Source organism: Nomia melanderi, chromosome 5 (assembly GCF_051020985.1).
Source record: "Nomia melanderi isolate GNS246 chromosome 5, iyNomMela1, whole genome shotgun sequence".
NCBI lineage: Eukaryota > Metazoa > Arthropoda > Insecta > Hymenoptera > Halictidae > Nomia > Nomia melanderi.
Genome location: NC_135003.1, coordinates 1,888,095 through 1,903,489, shown reverse-complemented (window position 1 = coordinate 1,903,489; position 15,395 = coordinate 1,888,095). Strand labels below are relative to the sequence as shown.

General features: G+C 35.9%; 1 protein-coding gene across 3 annotated transcripts in view; it reads right to left on the bottom strand.

Moving 5' to 3' along the window:
• LOC116424766 (neural-cadherin) overlaps window positions 1-14,809 on the bottom strand; it is a 446,688-nt gene extending 431,879 nt beyond the window's left edge. For all 3 annotated transcript variants that reach the window (XM_076367977.1, XM_076367978.1, XM_076367979.1), the window contains exon 1: window positions 14,119-14,809. The gene's annotated coding sequence lies outside the window, so the exon portion shown is untranslated. The remainder of the gene's footprint in view (window positions 1-14,118) is intronic.
• Between the last annotated feature and the right edge of the window lie 586 nt (window positions 14,810-15,395).

The window sequence follows — 15,395 nt, the reverse complement described above, 5'->3', positions numbered from 1 at the left end:
AAGTTTTAAAACGGGAAATTATTCTTGTTCGCAAAGATGTAAGCACGTAGTTCAGTTGTTCCATAATTCAGTTGTTGCAAAAATAGTTTCTCGGTACAAACTGAACGATTAAACTTTAATATTTCATTAGTTAAACACAGAGGTTGCATAAACAGTAAAACTCTCACTTACAATTAGTTACATACGAAAGTATAAGTGCGTGAAAAAATGTATAGAAAAATTCTGTTTAATTATTTAATTTTCAACCTGGTCGTAAAGAATGCTCCAATTATACTTTAATTAAAAATAAGAAAATTAGCATTTTTAGGCCAAATGTCAGTTCAGCCAGAAATTGTTGTTGTATCTCCTTCCGCAAGAACAAATAGGAGTAACTCCGCGTTGGAGGTGAAGCAGAATTCCAAAAGTTCTGTGTGTCCAGGCAGACGCGATCATTTAATAGGACAGGCGTGCTCCAATACGAAGCGAGCAACTTAAAAGGATTACTTCTGAATTTACGTTGAATGACTACAGCTTCGCCAAACTATTAATTGCGCCACGGAAATACAAGTTTCCCCTGGTTTCTCGTCTTCGTTTAGCTGTAATTACTTCAGAATAAACGACGAAATATTTTAGCCAGATATGCAAAATGTGGCTTCATAAATTCGCCAGTGGAACAAAAGGAACGCGGCTGACATAGCAAACGCGTGCTACCTTCGGTGATAATTTTCAGACTTTAAAACTTAAGATTCGGAGTTTCAGTCCGACCGAACAGTTTTTTCGTTCAGTTGTTCAGTTACTGGAACTTGGAACGCGTTATACAAGGTGGGCCACGAAGCGAGATCAGTTGATATTATACGGCTGCTAGTAGTTCGATCGGAAATTTTTTTAGTAGAAATACAATGGTTCAAGGAAACCTTTAAGATGATTCTCCACATTTTTTGTCAACCTTTCTTTCCAGAGATATCAAGGTCACCTTCAGCTTTTTACAAGTAAACTTACAATTTTCTTACACCCATCTTTTGAGAGATACTGAAACGAACTTGACAAGCATCATAAAAAATATTTTTTTCTGAAACTAAAAAGCCTAAAGAAAACTCTTAGTTGGAAGAGTTTTGCATGATTCTTAAAGATTATTAAAGAGGAATAGCAAGACACACTGTTGGACACTTTCCAGAGCTGTTGACAGATTAGTATTAGTCATTCTTGACTTGATCCTTCGCGTACTGTTTGTAAATATTTCGTTCTGTACCTTGGGATACATATAATGATATTGAACGTGAACTGTTAATAGTATTTCGTGACCTGCGTGTACTGAGAGTAACCTTGATAACTCTGGAAAAAAGGGTTGATAAAAAGTTTGATACAATCATCTTAAAGCTTTCTTTGAACCATGTTATTTTAGCTAACAAAATTTCCGATCGAACCACTAGCGGCAGAATAATCTAAGCCGATCACGCTTCGTGGTACACTCTGTATATTGATATTATAACGCCGCGCCGTAAAAAATTCAGTTCGGTATACGAAATTATATTAAAAACATCTGAAAAATAATGCAACGATTTTACCTGTAATAATAAAAAGACTTTTTTGTTAAAAAATGTATACCTTCACGGCAGTAAATCCATATTAAAAATTGATGTAATATGTTGGTTTAAAAAGTATGTAGTAACTAGCCCTGTATATTATACATTCTACATTTTCATTATAACGTAAGATCCTTTTCTGTTATGGTGATATAAAAAATTGTTACAACCAATTTTTCATTCAAAGTTAATGTCATAAATGCTACTGCAATTTTTCAAATTTTAATGCATTCAAAATGCAAACATTGTAACCCATCAATGGTATAACGTTTCGGTTTTAATGAGAAACATTTGTTAGCTTGCATGTTTCTAGAGTTGTGCAAATCTCTAGGGGGCCCGATAAAACTTTCAAATATGACATTAATGCGTCGCGTATATTTATGACTTATTATGCACCTTAAAGCACCCGGAATGGAGTTATCACGGTTTTTGCAGAACAATGTGAATCCATGCATAGGTAAAACGTCTCGTATTTTTCCTGTGGGACACGATTTGCGACATAATTCCAGGAGCAGAGGATTTTAGTAATAAACGAAATACCTGCGTTTTATGCTAATATGAAACATTGGAAGTAATAAACAAATGATAACCAGAATACTGTATGTATATATATATATATATTTCTTTTTCAGGTAGAATCATCCTCTTGCTGGTTATACCAGCAGTTACCGATTTATTGATTTATATGAAAAAATAAGTCGAAAATATAGTATAAAATTGTTTCATATTAGGGTTTATTTTCGAGAAGATGGACTCTGAATATCCACCGGTTACACATGCACTCGTCTCGTTATTGAATATCACTGTAGATAATTGTTTCGATTGAAGTTTATGATATGTGTATATACATGTATTCTAATTATTTATAAATTATTACAAACAATTGAAAAATTATGAAAAAATTTAACACCATTCAATTGGTCGCATTGAGATAAGTATTGTAGGTATTTTTGTACAAAGTAGTAGTAAAATAAAATATCTTTCACAAACATAATTCTATGACAACTGCATATTAGGAAAACTGAAACAATAAGCAGAGTCAAATTTAGCGTTTCTTAGTGGATTATTGGTTGAAAATATTATTTACGATTATTATTACGATTATCAAGTACTTGTCTCCTTATTACACATTCAAAACTCAGTTGACTTTATTTCAAAAAGCATGAACCGTTTCTCAACATTTTTTGCAAATAATAAATATGCTAAATAATGTATTTCCTGTTTTTAACCGATATCTACAAATTATTGAATACGGGCAAATGCATGCAAAACTATAACGATAGCCGTATGCTTAAAAAAATCGTACACTTCTCACGTTATAAATTACTTTCATAAAGCAGTTATTAAACATCTACACTCAATATGATAAAAAACAGACCATGAAATTTGTAATTTCTGTTTAAAAATAATAATTCTACCACAATAAAAAACAAAAGTTCAGATAGCGAAAAATTTTGGTTGGTAGAATACATTCATAGAAGTCTAGAAAACTTTGTAAGATGACTGTCAGCATCATAGTCTTATTCTCGGTTTAACCCTTTGCGGCTTGGCGGTTTCACGGTGGAAACACTATTTTATTTTATTTTATTTCGCGGTTTACTAAGTTTCAAACAAAATTACTTTTAATCTTCTATCTGCAAAGCTCTTCAGTGATGTCTGAAAATTTGTGTTATTGTACGACCATAATACAATAGGAGAAAGAATTTGTCTTGCGGATTTCACATGACGAAGACTTCAATTTTTAAATTATAAATTTATAATTTTTAATGCAAATATTAGATAAAAATACTGAATAATTTTAATGAGATAAACAATTAACCAGTTAACTGTGGAATTTAGTTTAAAAAAATCTTATCGTGCGCGCAATGAAATCAAACAGTAAAATGTGTACTCGTCAGAAACAGGATAAATGCACCTATAATATATTTTAACGATAAACTAAAACAAAACGAGGAAGAATTATATGTTCATCTGAAAAAATAAATAATTCATCGTTGAAAAAATTAGTACCATTTTACGTTTTAAAATGACATGATACTTGTCGAACGCAGTTAATTGGTTAAAGTGAAGTACCTACCTTTAAAACATATTGTGAAGGAAAATTACTGAGTTTTTTCAGCACAGTATTAAAACCAATGTAAAAATCCATTTTAAACCATATAATTAAACAATATGTAATGTATAACAATTGCTTGATAATCATTCAATCCTGAAGAAGTTACACAAATCTAATAATTCACGATCAAAAATTCATCAGTAAAGATAATTCATTAACATGCACATGGAAAATTATACAACTAAAACATATCCTACTCTGCCAATCCTGCGATATGAGTTTCTGTGAACAGGTTGAAAGCTACGTAATAAAATTTCAAAAACTTTACAAATTTTCTACAACTAATCACAATCTTTTTAGAAACTCTGATTGGATTAGGCTACACGCCCTTATATTTACATAACCACTTACGAGTACTAATTCATTCAAGAATGCTAAACTATGCATGCTACGCTTCCATATTAACTTTTTCATGAGAACTATTCTACATTGTAAATCAAGTTGTATGTCTACATGTTTGTTGTACATATTAATGAACAATATGTTATATCTGATATTTCAGTGTGTTAAGTTTATATATTACGTACCTTGAATAAAACTAAACTAAAATAGCAAATACTTTTAGTTAAACGATAGCTAAGCCAGTTTATCAATAATTCCTTTGATTTAACAGTAATCCTAATTTTCTCGTAGAATATGTTTCGAAGATATGACACATCTCATTAAAAATCTGTATTATTATCTCACAAAAACGTACTAAAATCAAAGTGAGATAATTGGAACGTTTATTTTAAAATAGGTATAAGTCAATTATTTAAAGAAATTAAGAAATCGAAGAACTGACATATCTGGCATATGACCTTTTTATTTATAACCAATTTATGATTTAAAATTTAAAAGATTCAGTAATTTTAATCAGTTGAAATTTCGTTGGTAAATGGAATAGGACAACCATTTATTTTGGGGGTAGTATAGGTTTGTTCATTAACTCGAACAAAGTAACGGCACAATTAATTCTCATAAAAACTGTTTCTATAATGAATTTACCTATATACACTTATATAAATATATAGAATCATGTACTTTATGGAGAAACGAACACTTTAATATCTAAAAGTAAAAAAGAATGGATTTACAACTCTATGAAAATAAATGGACCAGTCGATGCTTTTTTCTTATGAACCATGTTGCATGATCCATGTAAAGAAACTACACTGCGTTATGATTTCACTGTGACATTGGAGGTCAAATACTATAAAATATATTACTTAAAATTTTGATTGTGGACAATTACTTTTAAATATTTTGTATCTAATAAATGTTTCACTTTCGGTAAAACGTATTTGTTCTTGAAGTGAGCAGCAAACGCCCGAATGTGCCAAAACCACGGTAAGTATTTTTCTAAATAAACGAGCAGGTAACATATAGTAAAATTTTGGTCTCGTGTGTGCCTAAATAATAATAAACATTAATTTGTAGGTTTCTGTGTACGGTACGCTCATTCCCGGTAACAGTACTCGAAGTTTGTACGACGATTCCGGCGCGAAGGAGATATCTAGACGCGTCCCTGCGGAGGTACTACACACAGTGTCTCTGAAAGGGTCCTCCATGACTCGTTTATGAGACAGCAAGACAGATAGCAGGAATATTCGCGGAACTATGTAAATTCCGTACCTGATTTCCCGCGGACCCCGTCGACGAAGATAACCGCCGTCACGCTGACATATGTCAGACCATTGGTGAACAATTAATAATACTTTTAGAAAACCTGAGATATTACACCACAGATTGAACACATTGCGTACCGGTTGTTAGTAGTAGTTTTTAGAATGCTGAATTGTGCGGATGGTGATTTTCAGTGAGATCAACTTATATCACTATATATAGAAAAATTCAAATGTCACATTTTCATGTAATATATTTTAAATGGATAATCAGTTCTAATCAAATTTAATATTTTTTGAAATCCTGTGGTAATTAGTAAAGTTATATAGCTGCGTCTTTATGTAAAAACGAGATTCCTCGTTACCAGTATGCAATGCTTTAATATCTGGTACAGACTACATGCACGAACTTAAGATACGGAGAGTTTTCAATATTAACACTGTTATTCTTGAAGTAAGCTAAATAATTAAACGATATAATAACAACGTAAGTAATGAAAGTCAAAAAATGTATAAAACAGTACTTCGAAGTAATGATGAAACACGTTTCACCATTTGTTGTAAATTTCTAAAATAAGTATAATTTAAGTTTTCATTGACCTTCCCATATAAGTTCTTTTTATTTGAAGAATGTCACAAAAGATCAATTTATAAGAAGAAAGTCGTGTAATGTCATAGAAAAATTAATTGTATTTTACACTGGCAACAGAAAATCAAGTTATAAAATGTTAAAGACTGTTGAATAAGACAAAGTTTCCTTTTGTACTATGTCTATTTTTAATTCTGTTTGGTATAAAGCTATAATAATGTACAAGCTCTTTATAAATGAATACTCTCTTCATAAATCATACTCAAAAAGAATATTATTACTGATCATGTATTAATATTAATATGTTCGGTAAACTTACAATAATCACGAGAAACATAAAGCTAACAATATATACATATGAACTAATTGTCAAATATGAATTTAATTAACCTCTGTAGACTGTTAGGATCGTGTTTGCATTTATAGATAGCGACAGTTACAGGATTTACTTCCTGTCATTGCTATTATTAGTTCACATGTTTATTAATTAAATCTTAATCTCCTTATCCTCGATTATAAACCCATTCTAATCAAATACAGAATAAAAGAGGCTGATAATTAGTACAAATCAATAGTAAGTGAAAATACTATAAAGTAGATTATGACGTTCCTCACATTTAGAAATACAAACAGCAAAAGAGTGCATGCAATCAAAATATATTATTAATGCATGTATATATAATGGATGGTTAAAGTCATTTCTCCTAAAAACGGTGCCAAAAGTTTGATAAAAACTTTATTTCATAAATTGAATTTCTATTTTCATAAAAAATCACCCAATCTAAAGAATTCCAGCTGAAAATGTAAAATGAAAAGAAAAGATGAAAAACTAGTAGATATAACACAATTATTTTAAATAATTTTCTAGGACTGGATAATTGCCATGAATAATACTTATTTTATTATCAAATAAACGTATATATGAAGACATTCATTTACACAAATCAACGCAAACTATATGTCAGTGATATTGTATTGAAAAAACACTATTTAAATCTTCTAATTGTACAAGACACCTGTAATTCTCCTCCGTAGTTGCTATGAAGCAAAATGGTTTCTTACTCTTACTACTTTCGAAAATCTCACGTTATCGGTAATGTCGGGTTTGATGTTAAAATAACATGCGAATCTTCAGAATCTTTAGAATCATAGAGGGATAATCTCGCCCAATGAGTAGTTTGTTTGTGTCGTACTCTAAATCAGTGTATCGCGCTACACCCCATCGTTGCGTCACTCCATGGTTGCGTCGATGTGCTGCGCTGTGGTCGTCACCCTCACGAGGAACTCGAGTTAACCAGTGTAGAGGGTAGAAAACAAATATCTTACTGCTCTGAAATATTTATACTCAAAAGTTCTGAAATAAAATGCTACCGAAGACGATTAACAAAATAAAGATTCAATTGTTTCACTCAAATACGCTATATTTTGATTTTAAAAAGAAAACATTCAGAGCATTTGAACATATGAGTTATAGATATAATATACGTATTCATCTATATACATATGTACTATCAACTACACGAAATATATTCTGTCACAAAAATCCTATGGTATTTACAATAACGCAGGAAAGCATTTAATCACTTTTTCAATGATCAGCGAATTTTGTTAACCCCTTGCCTTATATGTTTTTCTAATTAAGCTCGCAAGATTTACTTGTGTTAATAATTTTCTAGTGGAGGAAGAATTATATACATATTCGCTGTAGGAGAAACTAAATATTAATAAACGAAAAATAAAATTTTTCTTCAATCAATATAGATTGAATATTATTTATATTTATTATATCTTAAAGTTATTACTATGAGTTTGACTTGAGATTATAAGATAGAACGTAAAAAAACAAAAATATAAATAATCGTTGTTGAAGATTTCCCTAAGTCAGTGGAAAAGTAATTTTGATTTTACAAGTGAAATTTTGAATGCATAATTATTTACTGCAAAAACGATGAACAAATGATAAATCAGCTGGAAAATTTATCGTAGACTAATATGGAACATATTCAGAAAATCATATTTATAATTGCTTAATGCGAGAAAAACAATAAACTATCTGTTCCCCATTTTCATATTCACAATAGTACTTGCATAATGTGAGAATGAAATATTTCATAGATTCTAAAAAAAATTCGACAAAATATCATTGCTAGTTTTAACAACATTAAAAATCTCTCTTATAAAAATCAGACTTATAATAGTCACACTCCCTAAAGCTTTATTAAAAATTAAGTAATGACTTATAGGTATTTTCCAGAAAGAATAACAAATAGAACGAATATTTTATGAATATGGTCACATAAAATACCAAACTATTAAATATGCATATTTCCTAACTCATATTTCTTGATACATCGTTATTCCAGGATAGATAATTATGCACTTCGAATTCCTTAAAATCCGTAAAATAATCTGTAAAAAATCTTCATTGCGAGTAAAGTTTAAAATAGGTCAATTTCTACTAATGTTCTGTAGTACGGTGTTATTGCTCCATTTAATCAATTATATAAATCTTTCCCAAGCAAAATTACAATCCCACCCATTCAAGAAATTATTAAATTTTAAAACTTGAGAATTGAACCCTTTTCCCCTCGAAACTATAAATGTTATAAGTAATTAAATATATTTGAAGTGTAATATAAGTAACGAAAGAATCACTGCTACGCATTCTCAATATAAAATCGTTCGCTAACGTTTACTAAACGATGCATGGGTTTGTGAACGTGCCTATACAAAACTAGCTTACATACGATGTTCAACAAAACTGAAAATTATTCAATTACAAAACCACTTTTAAAAAAAAGAGAATTATTTATATTTTTACAGTATGAACACAATATTATACGTATCTTCAAATAAAAATACTAAGTGAACAGATCTTATCACAATCGACTGCGATTGTTGAATGTAACAGTTTTCAACAGTTTTGTTAACACTGGATTTACGCAGTGTGTCAATCTGATGCATATTGAATTTCACAAACATTATTTAGTAAATGTTTCTGTCGATTTTGATGGATCCAGTAACTCAAATGCGTATTTTAACGCTAACCGTATCGGGAATCGGTCAAATGACCGGATTTAAAATTCTGCGTTTTCTTTTGTTCATTTAATTTTATATCAATTCCTATATCATTCGATTACTTGGTTATTCAATTTTCATCCTTACTTTTGTTTCTGTTTCCAGTAAAAAAAATGTATCCTATAATTTGTTTATCTTTATTTTATAGCCAGTTATTTGACTAGTTACGATTAAAAAAGTATCGGCATGATTAGTGTTAATTGTCTAATCTGTAAGCCTCTAATTTTCAAAGTCTAAGTGAATAAACATCAAATATTTTAAGACGAATATGATAAACTGTACAATAAAAGTCTTTAAACCTAGTGTCAAAGCAATTTGTCGCAAAAACGACACGTTAATCAAATGCACCTGAAATCGACTGCGCAACACTATCCTTACCAGATTCCAAAGTGTCATTGTTAGACAGTTTAGCTACCGCGAATCCTTATCCCTGAGACAAAGTGATCACGATTCACCGGATATCCGTTGTAGCCATGATCGTCGACCAGCCAAACGATGAACTCTGACCTAACTAGCCGCTTAGAAAGCCGGCCGCCGTACAAACGTTAAAGAACCTTTAACAGAAGGGAACCTGAAGAGAGAAAGGGGAAGCGAAAGAGAGGCTGGTTCTCTCGGGGTAGCCGAGCACTCCACGCGAACGTCGGCGCGTGCGCGCCGAAACACGCATGCACCTACACAACGTACGCCCGTCTCGTATCCCACGAGCGTGTGTGTATGCCGGTGTCAAATAGAGAACCCATTTCCATGAGACCGGAGTCTCGGGGCCGGGAGGGAAGCACGCAGCAGTATTTGCATGCAGCAATGAATTCGCGTCTCGATAACTCTGCCTGCGACTTTTTATGTTCAGTTCGTGCTTGGATCGCTTTTACCAAGAATTTAGTCGATGCAGCGTGACGATTATCCCTTTTGACTCTCGATCGGACTATGAATGTATGAATTTTTTCTACGAACCGAATAACAAGTACCGATAACAAACATAAATACTTTATGGTCAAACTATGTTAATGACTTCTACGGAAAGAAGAGAACAATGCGAAGTACTGAAAGAATTATTCGAAAGTTGTAACATATCATGTAGCGATTGTAAAATGTCACTCATATGAAGCCAAATATTAACACTAGGTTTTCGGAGCGCGTCAATTTGACGCATATTAAATTTTATAAACATTATTTGGCAAATGTTTAAATCGGTTTTCATCGATGCATTTGCACGAATACTTTTAATCCTCTGCTTTCCAAGATTCAAATAAACAAGTACCAATTTTTCTAGGGACAATAGAATAAATTGTACAATAAATTCCTGCAAATCTAGTGTTAATCGGACAGTGGACAGAGACTTAATACATTACTTGCAATTTGAATGTGTATGATTTTTTTCATCACGTTTTTAAATCCTCAATGCACATTGTATCAAACATTAATCCTTTTTTGTTTATTCAAACTTTTTTCCAAACTTTTACTTTTTCTTTGTTACTAGTGCCACAGCAACTTGATTACAAATCTTGACGTACCCTTAGACACGCAATTCTATGGATCTTTTCAAAAGTTCCTATTGAAAATTGAAGTATCTGTTCAGATGTAGAGAAAATCTTCGTGGACAGTAACTAAATTCTGTTCATTTAATATTTTACCATAAATATTAGCGTTCAACGTCAAACCAAAGACTTGTCACCCACGTGGGAGTGACAAGGTACTTAAAGTGTTGAAAGAGTGCTCTAAAAATGTTCAGTGTGGTTGCTCATACAGTTGTGACAATTACAAAAATTTAGACATAAATTAGTTATTTTAAAACTATAATACTTGAAGTAAACTTGACATAGATATAATAAATCAAATCCTTAGTTAATATTTGTAGTCGTTCTTAAAATAAATGTTTCAACGAATTTGTTTGTAGTCTAAACGTACAGAAAAAAATACTCCCATGTTTTTTAGTTCAAATTAATTTTTGTTTTCAATAGATGTAAAATTTTAATAATTCATTTTTCGGTATAATCTATAGAAAATTGTGATAAATGTATTAACGAAGCCATAATAGTAAACTGTAATTCTAATATTTCAAATGCAATTTATAAGAAAGGGAACTTTAAAAAATTCAATTCAAATTACGGGATTCAGATTGTGAGCAAATTCAATTTGTGAACTTTTCGATTTATAGGAACTTTTCTACACGGACGTATCAATCGTGTCAAAAAAGAATTGCGTGTATGTTGTAATTTGTTATATACATAGAAAACTCTAAGCACGGAAGAAACGCACACTGTTCACAGTTTAATTTTTTAACAATACATTTTCCCGTCGGGCTGACAATTTCAGCGAGTAGACGCCGGAACCACGAACTACGAACCGCTCAGAAAACGTCCCCCCATCGATGCTACTTCCGTCGTATTTCGGGACTGGCGGGCTTCCACGGACACACAACACGTTGCAACGCTTGGTCATTGGCCGTATTGTGCCATCTGCCACTGTGAAAGTAAGGTCCGCTACACTATTCCAGCACGCGACGCTGAAAAGCTATCATTTTCGTAAATTACTTCCACCTTTTGAACATCTCGAATATACTGAACATATATTCTCGTTACATTTTAATAAAATAAAAATTCCGTTAGATCGTTATGCGTATTAAAAGATAGTATAGAAATTTGATTATTAATATAAGGATGGATTCCATATTTATTTCATTTCATATCCCTGATTTGGATTTACCTTGAAATAAATTATTATATGTACGACATACTGGTTCTTTTTGTAAACGAAACGCACTACAAATATAGTAAACATTACATGACGCTTACACGGTCGTTAGCTGTATGGAAAGGTACGCAGTGAAGTCCAAAATCGATTTTTTCGAAAGCTAAATTTTAAATGAAAAAAATGTTGTTGTACACTTTTTGTTTATTCTTACTCAAGAAATTACTCCCTGTCTACTTATACCATATTTTCAGCCGCACCCTACATATGGATTATGTAAATAATATTCATTTCGAACAATATTAATTCTAATGAAAGATAAATCTTATTCGTGTGCTCCTTACACTCGAACTGAATGTACTATTTAATTTTATTAAAGGTCCAGTAGTACATTGTACGTACATCGCCTCTAGGCAAAAGATTAATTTGAGATTTTTACTCGAGACATGCTTTTAACGGAAAATGAAAGATCTGATAATGCGTATAAAGAAATGTACCTAATTTTACATGACTAGGACGAAACGAGTTAATTTCTTTCCACTGAGAAATCGCTATTCATAAACGCTACCTGGCATTAGGCAAACGCATTCATTTAAGGAAATGCAATTCAACGATAAAAGATTCAATGACACACGACAACTCAATAATTCAAGCCCCATTGAGGCGATTCGATCTAATCTTCATTAATCTTACGCTATTCGTTCCCCCTTTTCATTAGTTAAGATGAACGGGATACCATTTACTCTGACAACACGTTGCCACGATAAAAGTAGCACGATAGCTCGTATATCTGCGCGGAAACAGTTATATTTCTCCGTGGACAGACTAGCTCGGACACGCCTACCGGCTGGCCCTATTTCGATCAAAGACGCTCAGGCGGCTTCAGAAATTCGCCGATAGCCATTTCCTAAATTCTTTAGATTCTCTGCGTGGCTGCGACGTGACTCCGGTTACATTTGATACGGAGCATCCACATAATATTCAAACCGTCCGAAAACTAGTGTTCACGCGAAAGTAAAACTTTTCCATCATCCTCGGAATTCCTATCGGCAGATAAGTTGGCGAGTGAGAATGGTTAGCACTCGTAACAGAAGCGAAACGTCAAATTTACGTTTGTGTCGGCGTCGGCTAAAATAAGATCGAGAGCTCGATAACCGGCGTTCGACGAACCGATCAGAAATACGAAACTTCGCGCGGATAGGGGAAGGGAATGAAAAATTCAGAGTGTCGCGTACCCAGACGATCGATGTGCAGAAATTCGGGATATCTTACATAATTGATGAGCGCACAACGGCCCTGAGTCGACTACGGATCCGACGACGTATCCCCGTAACGATTCGCGCGTAATCGTCGCAACCGTCTGGCCCAGGAGACGGCGATGGCACGACGAGAGTCCCGTCAGAACGATCGCCGCTAATCATTTCATTCCCGTCTCGGGCGGGAAGAGAGATGCACGCGAAGCGCTCGTCCGACATATCGATCCGGGGTCGGCTCGAAGAAATTCGCGAAACGCGCGAATCATTCGACGAGAAGGAAAAAAGGAAAGGAGAAAACCGTGAGGAAATAGGGGAAGCGGGCAGGGAGAGAGGCTGGAGGGGGATGATCCGGTGGGAAGAGAACGAGAGAAAGGGAGAGTGGGAGGGAGAGCCGCGAGAGAGCGATCTTTCGTCCTGCTTCACGTGGTTTCTCTATTGATTTACTACGACGCTTCGCTTTTGCGAAAGAACCGCAAAGTCTCGTAGTGAAAAGTTCGCCCCTGCTGATCGATCGATCCCGCTCCTCTGTCAGTCGGAATCTCACCCGTAGCCGTTGTCTCGTGTATAGTCACGTTGCCACTGCAACAGTCTACTCCGGCAGTTCAGTGACACGGTACGCTATACGTCGTACGGCTTTAACCAGGCTTCAGAAAATCGACACCGGTTGTTTCCGGCCCCAAAGAGCACACGGCTCTCGACTCGTTAATATGCTTACTGGGGCGCGTGACTTTGCATGCCTCGCACACTTGTTTTACATTATTATCACTTTGCCTGTCAATTTGTTTTGCACTGGAGTCAGGGGAACGTAAAATCCAGCATAGGGGTTCTAAGGTAGTTTATCCGAGAAACGTACCGAACCGTTCCATTTTTCTCAGTGGCTACACCTTGGAGGTTTCGTCTACGTAAATCGGACGTTCCTCAAACTGTGTCAAAAGATAGTGTGTAAAGCTCTCGCGTTGCCGTCAGAGGGTAGCCGAGGGTGACCAAGGACACGCAAGCGAGAAAAGAAAAAATCGTCAAGTAAAGAGTACGGCAGACAGGAGGCGAAGGGGTGGAAAAACGAGCAGGTCGCAGGCCGCAGGGCGTACGGGCTACATCCGTGCCTCCTTACTTCGGCAAAATCAATAACCTGTTTGGGGGTGTAGGAGAGAACCTAAGGAGAGAGGCCATAGCATGGCACCGCCGCACTAGGTGGCACGAGCCAGGTGTGTCGTGAAATACGTACGCGTTCCAGGTGTGAATATTCCGAGATGTCTCTCTCCCAGGAAGCTGTTAATCGTCGAGTATAGGAGCAAAAGAATAATCGGCACCACCCCCGCAACTCCTAGCACCTGTGATACCCGCTGGGAAATCGGGATTCGCCCCTTTCTGCAGACCGATCGCAGTCTGATCAACCGTCCAAGTCGATAGAAAAGAACAAAACCACGACACTCGACGGATATGTTCACTGTCTGCTTTCGCCGGGTTTAGGTGTTCGGAACTAGCCCTGTCACGGGCGCACTACGCACCGGTATACCGACGACGGCTTTCCGCCGAGCGTAACTTCAAATCCTGAATGACAACGATCACACTGTCAACGAAGACGTTCCCTTTTCCGGTTTCGTCTCGCACCCCTGTCCTTGCCACCTCGCGGATTCAAATCGCGGACCCGTTTTCTTATCCGAATCGCGCGCTCTTCTATCTTTCCGCCGGGGAGAAGAGTATTCACCACCCCAACACCCTGAGGGTGGCTCCTGTTCGGAAACTTTGATTCGCTCGGATTCAGTGGTTCGCGTAGACGTACGTGCCTCGCGACTTTTCTGTCAAACGGAAGCTCCTCTGTGGCGAGAGGGAGCAAAGGAGACAGACACCGAAAGCAGCGCGACAACGACACGCGTTTCGAGTTGTCGCGGCTGTGGGGCGCGGACCACTACCTCGACGAGCCTCCCGGATCGTTGGATAAAACTTGGTGGGGCCGTTCCGGTCGGCGTGCGAACTCCCCACTCTCTTTGCCCCTACCATATACTACCAACTCACACGAGCGACGTTCTACTCCCTCTCCGACCTTACCCTCTCGCTCGTCTTTCATCTCTTTCCGTCCAATCACACCCCCACCGGGCTTCGCCTCCTTGCCGCCCAGACGCCGCGACCGTCGCGTCGCGCCGCGCCGCGCCGCGTCGCCATCACCCCTCGACCCTGCAGGGTGCGCGAGCGCATGTCCCGTACTGTGCGCTTCGGTCATGCACTTGGGTTCTATGTCGTTAATGTTGACCGAGCGCGTCACTCCATCCACCGTGAGCGATTGGGGATGGAGATTATGATGATGCCGCGTCACGAGGCCCCTTCGCCAAGGAAAGAAACACCGTCTGACCCTGGTACGCTAATCGCTCATGAGGAATTATGGAAATGAGGGCAGAGCCACGACCGGGGTTCCGTGATTCGATTCGGTTAAGGTGTTTCTCGATTGCCCTGTCACCTCCACAACTCACGAGATTGGACTCTGAAAGATTCCGACCCGTACTC